Source organism: Crocodylus porosus, unplaced genomic scaffold (genome assembly GCF_001723895.1).
Source record: "Crocodylus porosus isolate Cpor-Errol unplaced genomic scaffold, CroPor_comp1, whole genome shotgun sequence".
Lineage (NCBI taxonomy): Eukaryota > Metazoa > Chordata > Crocodylia > Crocodylidae > Crocodylus > Crocodylus porosus.
The window spans coordinates 58264633-58281347 of record NW_017728918.1 but is presented as its reverse complement, the minus strand read 5'-3'; the positions used below and the strand labels follow the sequence as shown (position 1 = coordinate 58281347).

The 16715-nt window shown below is 40.7% G+C and overlaps 1 long non-coding RNA gene across 1 annotated transcript in view; it reads left to right on the top strand.

Moving 5' to 3' along the window:
* The first annotated feature begins 124 nt into the window (after positions 1 to 124).
* LOC109311799 overlaps positions 125 to 16715 on the top strand; it is a 21570-nt gene continuing 4979 nt past the window's right edge. Inside the window, exons 1-2 of the long non-coding RNA XR_002101622.1 lie at positions 125 to 1269; positions 7759 to 7761. This is a non-coding gene — a long non-coding RNA (uncharacterized LOC109311799). The remainder of the gene's footprint in view (positions 1270 to 7758; positions 7762 to 16715) is intronic.

Below are 16715 nucleotides of genomic sequence, written 5' to 3'. Positions count from 1 at the left end.
AAAGAGATAGTAAATTAGCGAGATGTCCTTGGTGGTGTTTCTTCTTATCAGGTACGAGATACAAACTGTGCAGTTCTAACAACACTCTATTCACTACACATTTTTAATAATATTTCTAACACCACCCTCCAGGGACAGCTGGGCAATCCCCAGAACCAGCTCCCTCCCCATTCTGAAAGCAGCAGTATTGGGCTGCATCAACCGACCAGCGCTCCCAGCTCACGCAGACAGAAGTTAATGAAGGCACTGCACTTTAGAGGGCTTTCATCTGAACCCTCATGCAATGAGGGTTCAGACTGTTGCAGGATCAGGCCCTTTTAAAGTGCTCTGCAACCATGTACCTGTTTTGGGTCATGGCTGTAAAGCATTTCCAGGGGCCAGATAGGGAGAAAATTGTTACTTCTGTCTGTGCCTGTCTGCTGAGAATGCAGCAAGGAGCAGTGCCATTATTTATAAATCTCTCTAACCCACCAGCAGCCCACCTAGCTCTTGAACTAAACCAAAGCAGTTAATCTGAATTAGTTTGGCTGTCATCTTCATTTGCAAGTTCCAGGGGTAAGTGCTTTGTCTTCCTCTGCTTTGTACAGTGAGGAAGAAGTTGGCTACTGAAGTAGTGTTGTAAGTGAAGTAAGTGTTTTTAATACCAAAGAAAAAAATCCAGGTTGGTTTTAAAACAACTGAGCAACCTATTGTTAGAAATCCCTAACCTGCAAGCACTAGAATGTTGCTACCAGAACAGGACTTGGGGAAACAGCAAACCATGTGATACCAGTTGGACGTCAGGGGGGAATTTGCACCTTGCAAAGCATTTTCACATAGTAGAATTCAACCATGCATGAGCATTAACACCCCTCTCCTAGTGGAAGGTGCTGAAAGATGTCTCCTGATGACTGGGAACTAAAGGTCAGAAGCTTCACAACATACTCTGGAGATGACAACTTGAGCAGCTATTTATTTTAGCTGCTACATCTATCTGAGTGTTTACTGGGAGCTTGTAATGGGCCTGCAGGCTCTCTCTTGTCTTAGGCACTATACAAACACATAAGAGAGACTGGGCTGTTTATACTATCCAAGCAGCTTGCTGTGGCTTTTTGTAAGAATCCTCCCACTTGAGGTCTGATTTAGCTTAATTATACCTTGTTTGTGTAATCTCTCACATACTACATGCTGGGATTCTGCCTCATTAAGTCACACTAAACAGTCACCTACTTGAAACAGGCACAGAGAGATGCATGCATTAATGATTGGCAACCTTACACTAGCAGAACAGTGATATTCCAGTTTAATACTGCTATTAACACTATGCTAATATACTCTGTATTATTAACTCCAAAAAGTCTTGAACCTTAAACAAGTGAGAGTTAACCCATTTCTGGTTCAGTAACATGCCATATTTAATTTGGAAGTAAAACAATGATAAGATAAACTACTCATTTATTTTTAAACAGAGGACCATAGGTCCAGTAATCAATGTCAGTTGGATCTGTCATAGTGTTAAAAGAATAGCATTTTGTGAATATCCAATGCCTAAAGAAGGAAGTTCAAAACAGAAAACAGCAGGCAGCAAATGTTCATGTGTTATTAGCCTTGGAGCTGAAATGGTATGCTTCAAACAGAACTCTGAAGCTCACCAAGAGCCTCTGTTCTGACACTAAACAGCATTGTTTTTTATATATAGATATAGATTGTACACAATGAAAGGAACCAACCTCACCAGAGAACAAAGACTGTGAATGAGCATCTTCACTTTTCTTTTCAGACAAGTGTGATTACTGAATAAAATGTAATCTTCACCACAATTAAATGTATTCCACCTGAGTGAGTTCATTTATGAAGACAATTTTAAATGTTGTTATATATAACCCTAAGCATGGAAGCAAAATTATAAAATTAGTTTTCTATTTTGTTTATAACACTGACCTAATACAACCCTTGGTAACTTCCCAGAAGCACAAATGCAGTTTTCAAAGGGTCGTAATATAATTCAGTCAAATCACAGTTCAGTTTCTTTGCAAGACTTCCATTCACAGGAAATTTCTACTTTATCTGTAGTCATTTCAACTGGGTCGAAGTTTTAAAATAATAATAATAATAATAATAATAATTTTTATAATGCTAAATGTATTTTTGTCCCTGACCCCCAAAACTGTTCTTAAACGTTCATGTCAATATACATAAAAATATCACGCATCTGAAGCAACCAAGTTTGAAATGCATGAAACCAAAAAGGTGAAAAAAATCAAGGAATTAAGTGACTGGCAAAGGGCATACTTGTCTTTAGCCTTGTTAAGAAAGAAAGCAAGGTTTAGGAACCCTGCCCTTTGCTTTCCTCCAGGAGACAGCAATTTGTTGTTAACTAGATCTAAGTAAAAGCCAGAAATTCTACTTTGTGAAGAGTTTTGTAGTTTGGTTTAACTGGAATTAAAACAATATTTTGAAAATCTCAGTGAAAATGGGTGTTCTGTTTTGGGACTTTCTCTGTTAAAATTACATTCCAAGGAAACTAACATAGTTTTCAGAGAGAACCATACCATCTGATGGAGTACTGATGGTACTCCAGGGATCCTGGAGTTGTCTCTTAAAAAAAAAACAGAAATTCTCCAACTTAAAAGAAAACAAAATCTGCATTTTTCCACAGTTTAAATAATATGCCACTCATATAGCTATCAGTTTAAAAAAAATGTTTTATTGATATATTTACAATTTTAAAGCAAGCCTACCAGTGCCTCAGACACTACAATAAAATAAATTCTAAATACCTATACATTTTGGCACTTGATTTTGGGTTTTCTATCATGGAAAATCAAAGCTCCCCCTGTCTCAACCAGGATGCAGGTTGATGAGTGGGCTGGGAGTGAGGGGCACCCTATGCCTCAACCAGCTGCTTCACAGCATGTGGACATGGGGGAGCAGCCAGCCCCGGGCTAACTGCTTCCCCAGCTCCATGTGCCACTGTAGCTGGCTAGGGTGGCTAGCACAGGGGCTACCTGCCAACTAGCCCTACACTCATGTACCCTATGCTCCAGCCAGCCCCTCCTGCAGCATGTGGAGCCTACTTGGAGTAGCCCTGGGCTGGCAGGCTGACCTAGACCAGCCTAGATTGCTGATAGGGTTCCATATGGTACACACGAATAAACTCCAGAGGAATTTGCTCTGCAGTTTATTGGTCTACATTAATTGCACATGTAGATGCACCCATTGTTGCCCTTCAAACCATGAGGGGATGCAAGGCTAAGAACCAATTTTGCATTAAGTGATAATCCAGCTATTGCTCATTTTTTCCTTTATTGCTGTGCCACAGCTGTAAAAGGCAGTTGCCGGCCTAAAACAACATGAATTGCTGCTGTGGTGAACTAGTGTTTTTTAAACTGGGTGTTTAAAAGGGAAATAATATGAAGCATGCTGGGGTGGTCGAATAGCTGTGCAAATTCCAGACTTAATTCAGCCTGTCTTACTGCCATAGAAGTGAATAGACCTAGTGGTACTTTTAAGCTTGAGCAAGAAGCTCTTCAACCTACTTTTGAGTGAAAGGAGATTGAGGAAGTAAAAAAACTTACTTTTTTGGCTGTTCAAACAAAATGTATTACTTTAAATAGCCCTAAAGCAGAAATGGCTGGGAGTAAAATGCTGAAAATTAACACAGCAAATTTCCAGTGAAATTTAGTTTTGATGTGACCAATTTATAACCCCTTTCAAATAAGTATGCTTTATATGCTCAGTAAAGTTTGCATAAAGAGGGGGTGTGTGTGTGTGTGGGTGATTGACTGAAAATATACCCTAGAAAAAGATGTTACACTGTCCAAAGGGACAGTTTGAGGTAGTCAATGCTAAACTCACACTCTTGATGATTAATGAAGAATTCATTGTTTCCTAAAATCCAGTTTGCTGCCTGCTGATCTGTATCTCGCCCTGTAACCATTATTGTGCCTAACATCAGCTTTGTACTTAGGCCTTGAACATCAAAATGAACATCTCTTCAGAGGTGCAAGGGTGTCTGTGTGGAGGACTGAGAACAGTCTCTTTTCTGGCTAGTAAGCTGTTCTATAAACTTTTTGGGAATGGCTATGAAAATTTGTAATTCTTGGTTCTGAATATTTTTTATTAATGTTGTTTTTGGCTTCCATCTCATGAAGTCTAGTGTCAGGGATGTGTATGTCTCTCAGTCTATCTCTACAAAATCTCGTATTAACATTCCATTCATATCTATAACTCAGCTAAAAATCAGAATCAGCTGTTACTGCTCTAAAACTTCTAGATATAGAGAAAGTGAGGCTAAAACATGCCAAGTGATTGCTTTCATTTATAAGAATAGACAGTGGATAGAATTGCTGAGTGGTTTTTTTGGGGGAGGTGGGTTGTAAAGCATGGGAAGGACACAAATAGAGGAATAAAGAAATATCTGTAGAAAACAATAATATATAGACAAAAAGGTGCACAGCGATGGACATAATCATCATAATATAGGAACATAAGAAAATAAAGCTGAAAGGGATCTCAAGGTCTTTTAATCCAGACCACTGACTAACCTAACACGCTCCCACAGATTTCCAGACATGGAGATTTTACAACTTCCCTTGGTAGCCTATTCCAGTGCTTGACCACCCTCAATCACGAGAAGAGTTCTTTCTGATCTCCAGCCAAAATTGCCTCTGCTGCAATTTGAGGCCATTGATCTTAGTCCTGTCCCTTGTGTCCACAGAGAATAGTTAATCTCCAGCTTTTTAATAAACAGCCCTTCAGATGTCTAAAGACATCTAATGAGTACCCTCTTCTCCCCTAGTCCTCTTCTCCAAACAAAATATCCCTAATTCCTTGATTCTTTCCTCATAAATCATGTTTCCCAAGCCTCTGATCATTTTTCTCACTCTCCACAGAATTCTTTCTAATCTGTCCAGATTCTTCATGAAGTGCAGGACCCAAAACTGAACACCATACTCCATGTGAGGCCTCACCAGCGCCAGATAGTGCAGAGGAATTACTTCCCTTGATTTGCAAGTGACTCTTCTATTAATACAACTCAGTAGGCTGTTGGCATTTTTTTTTTTTATTCTTTTGCAACAAGAGCACACTGTTGCCTCATATTCAGCTTCTGGTCCCCAGGTCCTTCTCTAGTATTGCAGCCTAGCCAGCCATCCCCTGGTCTGTATTTGTGCATGCAAGGAGGCTTTGTACTTGTTCTTGTTGAATTTAATCTGCTTTTGAACCATTTATCTGGTTTATGCATGCCACATGGAAGACTGATATAGCTCACAAAGAACTCTCAAACTGCTCCAAAAAACGTCCATTAGCTCCCTTCATCACAGCATCAAAGTACTTCCAAAAAAGTGATATGTCCTCACAGAACCCCCTAATGCATAGGTGTCAATGATCTGCCCTACTGACCAGATCTGGCCTGTGGAGTCATGTCATCTGGCCTGTGGGGCTGGAAATTTGGCAGGAAGGTAAGTGGCTGAAGTGTTAATTGCCATGATTCTCATAGCTGCTGCAATTAATGCTGCTACTGTTTGTCCCACCACCAAATTTCTGCCCTCACAAGGCAGATCCATAGTGCAGAGCTGTGTCTTCCATCCTATGGGCCTGCCCACGAAGCCAGGAATTTGGTAGTAGGATGAGCCGTGGGAGCTCAGCAGTTAATGCTGCCACCACTCATCCCACTGCCAAAATTTCTGGTCTTACAGGCAGTCCTGCAGGTCAGATGGCACAGCGCTGTGCTTTGGATCCAGCCCACAGCCTGCCTTTGTGCTGCTTGCTCATCATGAGTTTGACACCCCCCTGCTCTAATACAACAATACAATATCTCAGAAAGTGAGGGTCTGAAAGTTAGGCCCTGATCCTAAAAGTAGCTTCAGATGCAGAGAGCAGTAGAGAGCCCACCTGAAAGTTAAGGCTGCGCTTTGCTGAAACAGGGCCTGTGGCCTAGATTCATAAAAACACCCATGTATGATTAGGCTCAGTGCTGCCATTCCTAATTTTCTGCTTGCCTGGCAGAATTCACAGTCTTGTGCTAGGCACCTGAGTTCCCTCTGTTTTTTTTTGTTCACAAAAACATACACATACACCCTCCCCCCACCAACCTGTCTTGTGACTGTTGTGGTTCACTGGACAGTTCAAAAACACACTTATACAATTAAACTACAGTATTCTTATTCCCACTACAAAACTGCACTATGTGCCCACTTGTTCTAGGTACCTTGGAATAGGAACACTAAGAAACAGATAGCTGAGTGAGGAAATGCGTAAACTAGCCAATAAGAAATGCTGAGGAAAGGGGTGGGTTTATCTTAAATGCCATTCCTCTCCAAGACTTAAGCAGTGTCTTCTGCTTGGGATTCTCAGCTCTGAATGCACTCTTGAAAGTAAGTGTCTGTCAAACCACAAGAGGAAGGAGGGTTGTGCTGTGGACTGTTCATAGGGTTGGTGCATTGGGACTTCCCACCTGTGAAAACTGTTCTGCCTTGCATAAAATGGCAAGGAGAGAGAAAGTGGCTCTATAACATGCTTCTTAGGGCTGTCGCTGGAGAAGTTGAACACCAATGTTCCAGTCCGTGACCTAGCATCTCTTAGGGTATAATATTCCAGGTGAGTGAATTTGCAGGTTTAAAGAACAATGGTCATTCTTGCTGTATCTCCCTCCAGACCAGTAAATCTTAATATAAAATTGGGCCAGAGGGAAAGGGAGAAAGTACAAAATTAAGCACCACTTTCTAAAACTCATAGGATTCTCACCTGGGGAAAATAAATGGTTATTAGATGAGGACCCAGTCCCTTCAAATAAGCATTTGTGTTAGCAACACGTGCTGTCAGTAAGAAGCAGAACAGTATCATGAAAGAAGCTCATCCTTCCATGCTTCTCCAGAAAAGTACCTTGTTTTTATGAGAATCTGAGGCAAAAGTGACAAGAACAGAGCAAAACACTGTCAGCTCAAATAAAGACACAATCAACATCTGTATTTTTGCAGATGTTGGTATATTTGTTCAAAGCGCTCTTTAAAAAAGCTTAGTGTCCCTTCTTATTAGAAAAGAGCCTCACCATAAAAAATCAATATCCAGCCCTTGTGTTTAATCTATCTAAGAACAAACTAAAACCACAAAGCTATGGGAGTTGTGATTTTCCCCACCCTACTTCTTAACAGGGTGCTAACTTCAAAGCCTGCTTTTGACCATTGAAATGCCAAGTGCATTAAGCAAGTGGTCAAAAGCACAAAAAGCCCGTCTGAATTGCTGAAATGTAATTATAAGGAACAGCTGGCTTCACTTCGGACTGAGAGCCCATTGCAAAAAAATAAACATGCCAAACAAAAATCAGAACTAGACCCAGCTGTCTGCTTCTCCTCAATGAGAGTTAAATGCAAACTATATCACTTTTATCTATGCTTCAAAGACAAAAATGTTTCAGAAAATGTGCAACTTAAACATCCCATACAAGGGCAGATGTCAATTTCTACAGTGATTGGGGAGAAAAAAGCAGATCTCCAGCTTTCATTTTTTGGGCTATTTTAATTCTTATGAATCATAAAATGGGAGGCAGGGAGCCTGGTCCAGTTCTGGCACAGATGGGTGGTTAATATGCAGCTCCTGTTGTGCAGGATATTGCAGTTTGGCTTCTGTCTTTTTAGCTGAGTCATGAAGTATAGCCAAGCAATTCTAAATTTCTTTGTTTCAATACACTAGGCAAGGAGGTTACTGTTTAGAGCTGCTATCTGTGGTGGAGGGAAAACACAAAGAAGGGGATTTAGAATGACTGACTACACTGCTGAGCTGGTGCATGCTTCTGGAACAATGGAGAGCAATGGCAGGCCTCCATACTATAGAAAAGTTTGCAGCATAATCAACACCCTCCCCCTACCCTCTGGATGGCTGCTCTGTAGGCTTTATGTTCCCATAGACTCATAAAGGACATAAAATGATATGTGATGATGAACTTAAAATACTCAGGTAGCCAAGATGCAAAACATTTATTTTAATTGCAAGATCTGGTAAGACTCTAGATTTGAAGCCTTTTAAATCAAAATCAAACAATCAACATCGATTGTATGTGGGTTCAATTAGAATGAAATTGCCATTGTTGGTGTAGCCCCCTGACAGCACTTGGTTTTGTTTTCAGCACTACCTTTGAAAAAAAACCACCTAACCCTTTTCTAAACCTGCTTCCAGCTCTTTCTGGACAGGCTCCTGTACTCCAACACGCACAGCAAATGAGTGCCTCACATTGCAAACCAAATCCTAAATGCTGTGTTTTAAAAACTAAATTAATTTCTCCTATCCCTGTCAAGTGGGAGGAGGGCAGGTAAGACCTGATAGAAACTTTTAGGGTTTGCCTTGGTAAGGATTTAACTGGATGCTAGTTTGCGCTCTGAGCAGTGAAAAGTGACTTGAGAAAGACGGTAGGCAAAAATTTTACTGGCTGGTGACGTACACTCTAACTAATGATATGATGGTAAAGCATGACTAGCTCAGCTAGTCCTTTCCCTCTGAGTAACTCATAGCACATTACAAGTATTCAGGTACCATCTTTGTTAGGGAGTCAAATATTATTGCCAAACCTTGCCTCAGGAGTTTGGGGGAGACTGTTGTGATAGTCTCACCCCCAACAGAAGAGTCTCAGCAGCTTCTGCTTCCATGAGCTCCAAATGCCTTGGTGACAAATGCTGGCTTGTTAGAGAGCAACAAGTTTAAAAGCTCCCTATTCCTCTTCAAGGTATGATTGTGCAAATACTAAAGGGTCCCATGACCTGGGACCTTGTGTGATCCAGAAGCTAAATACTTGCTCTAATTAAAAGAGGCAAACTGATACAGTCAGATAAATCCTAGATTTGGAAAAACAATCAACAGTGCTTGTCCAACAAAAACTATAGTCATGGGTAACACCACTTGAACTACAGTGGTAAATAGTTTATGCTTTTTAAGGATGCATTAAAGATGAACTAATTGAAGATGTTATGGGGTGGGATTGTTTTACAGATTCTTTATTTTCTAAGTGAGAAATTAGAAGCTAATTCCTAATCTAGTCTAGGCCTATTTAGCACTGGGGTAGGGAGGGTCAAATATTTGAACTCCCCAAGTGCAGCAGCATTTTGGGAAAAGCATCTTCATGACACCACCTATAACAATTTCTTTAAAAAAAAATCATGCAGTTGTGGCTGGGCTTTTAACTGGATTTGTTAAGAAAAGTTTGAAGAGGTAAGGTTCTTCCATAGACTGTGTGCATGCTAGGTTCAAACTGCATAATACTGTTTAGAGATCAAAGGCAAGAAATTTTGGAAGAAACCAGTTACAGGTGCAGCAGGCTGGATTTTTCTCACTAAAGAAGAGAAAAAAGAACAACTGCAAGTCAGCATTGTGCTGACTATAGGCACTACTCTGCGAAGTGTGGGACCCCCCTTACCATGGGTGAGTTATTTAGAGAGCTTACATAGGTTTCTGAATTAAAGATTTGAAAGAATAAGTTTCTCTTGTCTTAATCTTTTTTTCTCTCTTTCTTCCTTGTGATCAGACCTGCTGTCAATTTAATCCATTTAAAGCTGCTGAAGTGAGAAACTTCAGCCTACTGCACCTGCTGCAGGCTCTATTTTTACACCATGTCCTTCTGAGCCCACTCTCATTGGCAGGTGACTTTATTTATCACTTTTATTTCTTGTTTGCTAGTAGAAAAGACTGGTTTCTAGAAAGTCTGAGGATTATATAGTTTGTTTATTTTTTTTAGGAAGGAAGAAGCTTCCTTCCATAATTCTTATCCTTTCATACACTTGACTTGCATGACTGCAGTTTGTGTCATATAGACTGAAAGTGAATAAAAAGTTACATACCCCACAGATGCTTCACTTGTAACTCCAGCTGCAATAATATAGGGTCTTTTTCATGTCTCAGCCTCTGGGAATGCTGTGTTTGTTTTGAAGCTTCAAACATACTTGGATAGGATAAATGAGAAGAGTATGCTGCCCCTTCAACACTCATTGCAATGGGGATAGCAGGCTAGAGATCATCTTTGAAAACTGGGAGCTCTTTTGACAAGAGACCTGCCTTGGTACACTGAGCATTTGTGGATTATCAATCATGATCTAATACTTGATCAACAGGGCTTAGTCTAATCCTGGAAATCAATTCCTTGAGTGTCTGACTGGCAGCAGACACAGTTCAGTTCTGTTGAGAGGCAGGATAGGGCAGTCTGCAGAGAGATTGCTATACTTCTGCATAGGGGAACAGTGCCCTAGAGGTCTGCCAACTGGGGTAACATTCTGGTGCTTTTGGTTTTATCAAGGTCTTGGTAGTCCAGTAGAGCTTTCTTAACTAACATGCCCCAATGCATAATCCATTCTCAAAAAAGGGAAAGCAACTGAATTGAAAGACAGGTGATCTACTGAATAAGGTGCTGAACTTGAACTCAGGATACATTAATTCAGCTACAGTTTGTTATGATTAAGGTGTATCTATGCCTCAGTTTTGCATCTGAAATAAGAGACTATATTTTATTAATACCTGTTAGGTGCTTGGATACTGTTGGAGGGAAGGATTTGACTACTAAGTAAGTAGTAGTACTGATTTTACAAGAATGCAAAATATCTTCCACCCCACAACACGATTGATAGAACAGTGAAATGAAGTATCTGTTTTATAGTAATCTTGAGCAGCTGTTGTTTTAACTGACAGGGCCTAGAAACTCGGATCTCTTTCTATCAGTGCCATTTCATCTTAACCCTCTGGCATGCCTTCAGGGCAATCCTATTAAATAGAATTTAGGGTAATTCCATTCTGAATTATCAGACTGTGTTGTCATTTACTGTATTAGGCTAAGACAGTTAAGATATCCTGTTAAAGTATCTGTTCCTGTTTAAATGGAGCATATTGTTTTTATTATATATGCAGTAATCAGAGTCACAGCTAAGCCAGGGCTTAAACACACAAAACACATGCATTTTCCAATTATACACTGACTTTGGAGAGAGAGTCAGAGCAGAGGAATGAGATTTAAGCACTGTTTAGTTCTGACACCAATTCTGCTGCTTAGGCTTGCAAGGGTGAGGTGCTTTGCAGCCTGCACAAAAGTGGATCTTTGGACTGCTGCTCTTGATCCTCTGGATCATGATGTATATGGAATCAGTCTATGCAACCATCAGACAAAGACCTCCAGTGCATACACCTAGGCAAGAGTATGGAGGAATGGAAGCTGCCCAAGACCTACCATCCTCCGTTTAGCCCATCAAGATTGAGTTCAGACATTTGATGATTATAGCTTTGCCAGAGAGCAATAGATTACAGCTTCTGCTGACTGCTTAATACCTAAAGGAGGGTATGTTTCCATCAGGATGATATCCTTTAGCCTTTCTCCAACCAAGGAGAACCCATGGGGCATGGGGGCCAGAGTATTTTATAGGAGCTACTCTGCGGCAAGTACCCTCACCATGTTGCAACCAAGTCTTCCAGTCGGATGTAGTTTAGGCATTATATGCATTTTACAGCAGCTGTTTGGGGTTTTGAGGATTATGTTTTTGACTGGACTTTGGTGCCTCAGCCAAAGTTCTAGATCATCTGGTAGGTCTAGCCCTTAGCCTCTCTGCCTCTGATTGCCTATAGTTAGAATGGGAATAAGAGTTGTCCACATCACAGGATCCTGGAGTTTTGATGAAGGGAACTTGTCCTCCATTAGACTTTGTGCATAGAAATACATTGTGTGAAGCTAGGGAAGTGGTGCTGGGGGTCTTTAAGAAAAGGCTTGATGCCTACCTGGCTGGACTCATTTGAGTCCAGTTTTTCTCCCGCCCAGGTTGGGGGTTGGACTTGAAGATCTACAAGGTCCCTTCCAACCCTACTTCTATGATTCTATGAACAGAGGTGGAGAGTTGCACAAGTCTATGGTAGGCTGGCATAAGTCCCAGACCATTCTTTCTAGCATCACGTCATAGACATGTTCCAAACATCAGGGGCTGAAATGAGAAATTGCATATCAAACACTCTGATGTTGCTAACCTGTTGTTTAACTGGGGTGGGGTGACTGAGGCAGGAGCCCCAAGTATCCCTTTTTAGGAGGTGGGGTACAATACTACCTGCTGCCGCAACTAACAGCCAGGCACACAGCTGCCACTAGCAGCATGGCGGTTAGTACTACCTTATGCAGAGCTGCTGCCCCGTTACATCAGTATTGCTAACCCTAGGACAGCTGCAGGGATGTTAGCAATGTGTAATGTTATCTAAAATTTCCCAGAAATTGGCACTTCTGAATCTTTCCATGTCACATCTGGCATTTTCTTGCTGTCTTTTAAAGAAGTCAGTGCTGTTGCCTGGAGACATTACTTAAACTCCTTATATATAGTGACTTTCAAGTTTTTTTAGGTACTGCTGTTGGGCCTCAGCATTTATCTGTCTGAAGGATGCACTCCCTCTAATATGGTAAGAAGCAAGGTTACTGAAAGGTCTCAGTAGCTCTCCCTTATCATGTGCACTGAAGAACTAAGACTACTCTGTATCCCAAATCAACTTCCTTTTAAAACAACCAACAGCAACAGCATTGATAGGAAATCTGCTGGAAGTAATTGCACTGAGGGTATTATATAGCTGTTGTTAGGCTCCTTGGTCACTTTGACTGAAGTAATTCCATCAGGTGGTCTCCAGAAGTTGAATAGAGAAGACTGATTAAATAATGGTGGTCATCATGTCTCCAAATCTCTTTGAGCAGAGAGAAGTAGTTAGCTGTTCTTCTGGGTATCATGCCATTCACTCTCTCTTCATCCTACAAGCAATAGTGTCTGAGCAGGGCAGATGACACTAGAATTTTAAATTATGTATCTTTTTTTCTAATGTTGCCAATAGTTTTTATTGGCTTTATACACAGAGAATAGAGCAACTTTTAAATTAAGGAAAATTGGTAGTTGCCCTTTAGAGTTCACAATCTAAATTACTGGATACTCATGAAATTTAGCACCTTGAAATAAACAAATTCTAAAAGATCCTTTTTTGCAAACCATAGTACTAATTGTGTGATGGATGTGATGGGAATAATATAAGTTCAGCTAAATCTCATCATTCTTGATGGAGAGCCTACCTCTTCAGGAAACAAAGATACCCCAAAAGAGTAGCATCATCATTCTTCAATGGCACAATTTACTTTGGCTGATTCTACTTTCTTTTCTCTTCTTTTTCTTTTTCAGCTTGTTGCAAGTTGCTGCATTGATGATAGTCCCTGAGATGTAGTCAAATGACACTTGAGTGATGATTGTCATCCAACACCTCATGCCACACTATTGTAAAAGGGATCTCCTGCAACTGCTCTGTTTGAATGTGGTGTTAATGGAGGAGTTGGTGGTAGATTGATTTGTTTTCACCCGTTTCTGATGGAATAAATATGCAGCTAACTTGATGACAATTTTAGTCTGAAGTAGGATCATTTGGCTGGAAAGAATCTAAGGGGTCACATATCCTAACCCCTGCATGCTAAATTGTTCCAGGTGAGTCTAGTGAAAAGGAACAAGATATCTGGGCATCTTGTTCCATTGTCCTGATGGGAAAGGCAAATTTGTTGTCTTTTCTGAGCTTTAATCTGTATCTACTTTCCCACAGATCATGCCCTTTATTTTTGTTCTGCCTCCCATAGCAAGAAGAACAATTGCTCTACATCTTCCGTATTACAGTCTTTTAACTATTTGAAAACTGTCATCATGTCACTCCCTTAATCTACTTTTCTACAACTAAATATACCTTGCTTTTTTAACCTTTCTGTATACAGCCTTACCTTTCATTACCCTTTATCTTTGTTGTTACTTGCCTCTGTATTCTCTCTACTTTCTCTGCATCAAGCCCAGTATTGTACACAATACTGCAGCTGAGGCCTAGCCATGGCAGAGAAGAGTGATACTTTCACCACCCATGTCTTTAATACAGCCCTTTTCCTAATGCAGACTAAAATTGCATTTGTGGGGTTTTGTGTGTGTGTGTAGAACTATATCACTTTCTTGATTTGTTTTGACTGTAACCCACCATGACCTATAGATCCTTTTTGGCAGCACTACATCCACACTGCAGTTATACATTTGGATATTCTTCCCCAGGTGCAGCACTTTAGCATTTCTCTTTATTGAATTTCATATTGTTGTCTTTTAAACCAGTTGTCCAATTTAGCCAGACAAAGTCTGTTTTTGAATTTTACTTCTATCCCTCAAAGTGTTTGCAGCCTCTCCCAGTTTTGTCATCTACAAAGCTGTCAGGGAATGCTCCCTGCTGTGAAGTCATTGATAAAAATGTTAAATGACACTGGACCCCGTATATAGATTCACTCGAAATCTCCTGCCATTCTGACATAGATCCAGATACACAGTTACTCTGTTTGGCTGTTTTATATCCCCCTAACAATAATTTTATCTAGCCTATATCTTTTTCAGTTTACTAATGATGTCATATAGGACTGTAGCAAAAACCAAGTGTATTGTGTCCACTGCTTTCCCTTTATCTACTGTACTAGTAATGCTATCAAAGAAGAATATCAGGTTGGTTTGTTGGAATTATTTGGTCTTAAAGTTTCAAATTAGCTGCTAGTGACACCCTTTTCTTCCCCTGGGTGTTTTCAAATGATTCTTGATTCATGTGCTTGAGGAATTATCCAGCTATTGAAATGAGGCTGATTGTACTGTAATTCCCAAGGTCTTCCTTTTATTCTCTTTTTAAAAATGGGCACATAAGTTAGCCCTGCAGTCATCTGGGACCTTGCCTGTTATCCATGAGTGCAAATATTTTTGCCAGGACCTCTGAATAATCTGCAGATGTAATGCTCCTCCAAGGTATTACTCTATTTTGGCACAGCAAGTGAGGAATAATTCCCACTGCCCTATTTTATTTAGGCTTGTATATATACATTGCTAGGTTTGGTGACTTACTATATAACACTGAAATAAATATTTGTGAATGCGGTAGTTTATTGTGTAGGCTATTTCCCCTAAGTACAGCTCATCTCTATGACTCCTAAGACTTAGACTTCCTCAGTACATTTAAGAGATCTTAAAATAATCTGGGTAACATTTTGATTCTGTGTATTTCCTGACTATCAATTTGTTGCTTTCTATATAGATTTAATAGATTTCATAGATTTTAGATTTATATACTATACAAATGTTCTTAAAAGCAATAAAGCATGCCTGTGTGCTCAGATCTTAAATAAACTGATCAGAAAAATGTGTTTTCCTGCAAAAAGCCACCTAGAAAAAAAAATTCCCTCCCTCTCTCCCCTCCAAATACTTATTCTAAAAAGGAAGCAGCATGGATAATGAGGTAAAAAAAAGAAGTGGGGACAGGGTTGAAATTACATTTTGACTCTTGGAGTGTGGGTCTGCAAAAAGGGGCTGTTCATCATGATGCCCTAATAAAACTAGAGATGCCCCTCCAGGTTATGATTTTCAAATCTTACAGGTTGAAATCTCATCTCCTATGATGGGGCTCAGCCCCCTTGAGCTCTCCCATAATTCAAACCCTGGGTGAGGGGTTCTAATATTAAACATTTGTGGTTCACTTTTTCCAAATAATTGTACATCTTAGCATTGGAACATAGCCACATTTTATTAGTAATTCTGTGAACCTTCAGAGCTTCCACAACATGCACCACAAAGATTAAAACTATGAGCATCTTAATAATTCAGTTTTCACTATCCTACAGAAAGCGGCCATTCAAAAACATGGTGACAGCAAAGATCAAGCCTCCTATTCTATTGACCATTTTAACTTGGTGATGCTCAACCTTTTGGTGACACATGCCAGATGAGTGGCACAGGGCCAGTTTGCAGGCCAGATCCAGGTCCCACACACTGGGATCAGGCCCATGAGGCTTCTCTGGGGCCTGTGCCACTGGATCAGGGCTCTGCACTTCCTCTGTTTGGCCCCCATATTCCTGAATCAGGCCCAAGCCACCTCTGTACTCTGATTTAGTGTGCCATCAGTCCAGTGGGACTCCTTAAAGATTTGGAAATATGGAAACAGGGAAGTGGCAATTGCGGCCACGGTTCCCCTGCCATTTGATTTTCAAAGGTCCCATGGGGACCTTTGGGGACCAGATGGTATGACTCCATGGGCCAGATGTGTCCTGTGGACCCGGGGTTGGATTAGCTTGATCAAGTTTTAACTTGATTCAGGCCAGAAGCCCAAACCAGCTCACATTTACAATTCCAGCCAGTAGAGGGTAGTAGCATATGAAGATTATAACAGTATTAATCAGTTTGCCAGTTGCCGCACTTTGAGCATGCTTTCGTAATATTATGTGTTTGTGTTCTCTGGTTCATGGTGTGTCCACATGTCTAAGTTCAAATTTGTGCCTTCTGTATCAGTGCTCCTTTCTCCTCTTCTATTCTGCTCCCCTCTTGCCACTCCCAAGCCCTCTATATTCATAGATTTCATAGACATCAGGGCTGGAAGGGACCTCAGAAGATCATGAGTCCAGCCCCCTGCCCAAAGAACAGGAAGTCAGCTGGGGTGATAAGATCCCAGCAAGATAAGCATCCAATTTGCTCTTGAAGGTGTTCAATGTAGGTCTTTGAGCCACCTCCGATGGCAGGCTGTTCCAGACCTTGAGGGCTTGGACAGTAAAGAAATTCTTTCTTATGTCCAGTCTGAAATGGTCTTGTAGTAGTTTATGATCATTTGACCTCATCATCCCTTGGGGTGCTCTGGTGAACAAACGTTCCCCCAGATCCTGGTGGTCACCACTGATAAACTTGTAGGTGGCCATCAGATCACCCCTGAGC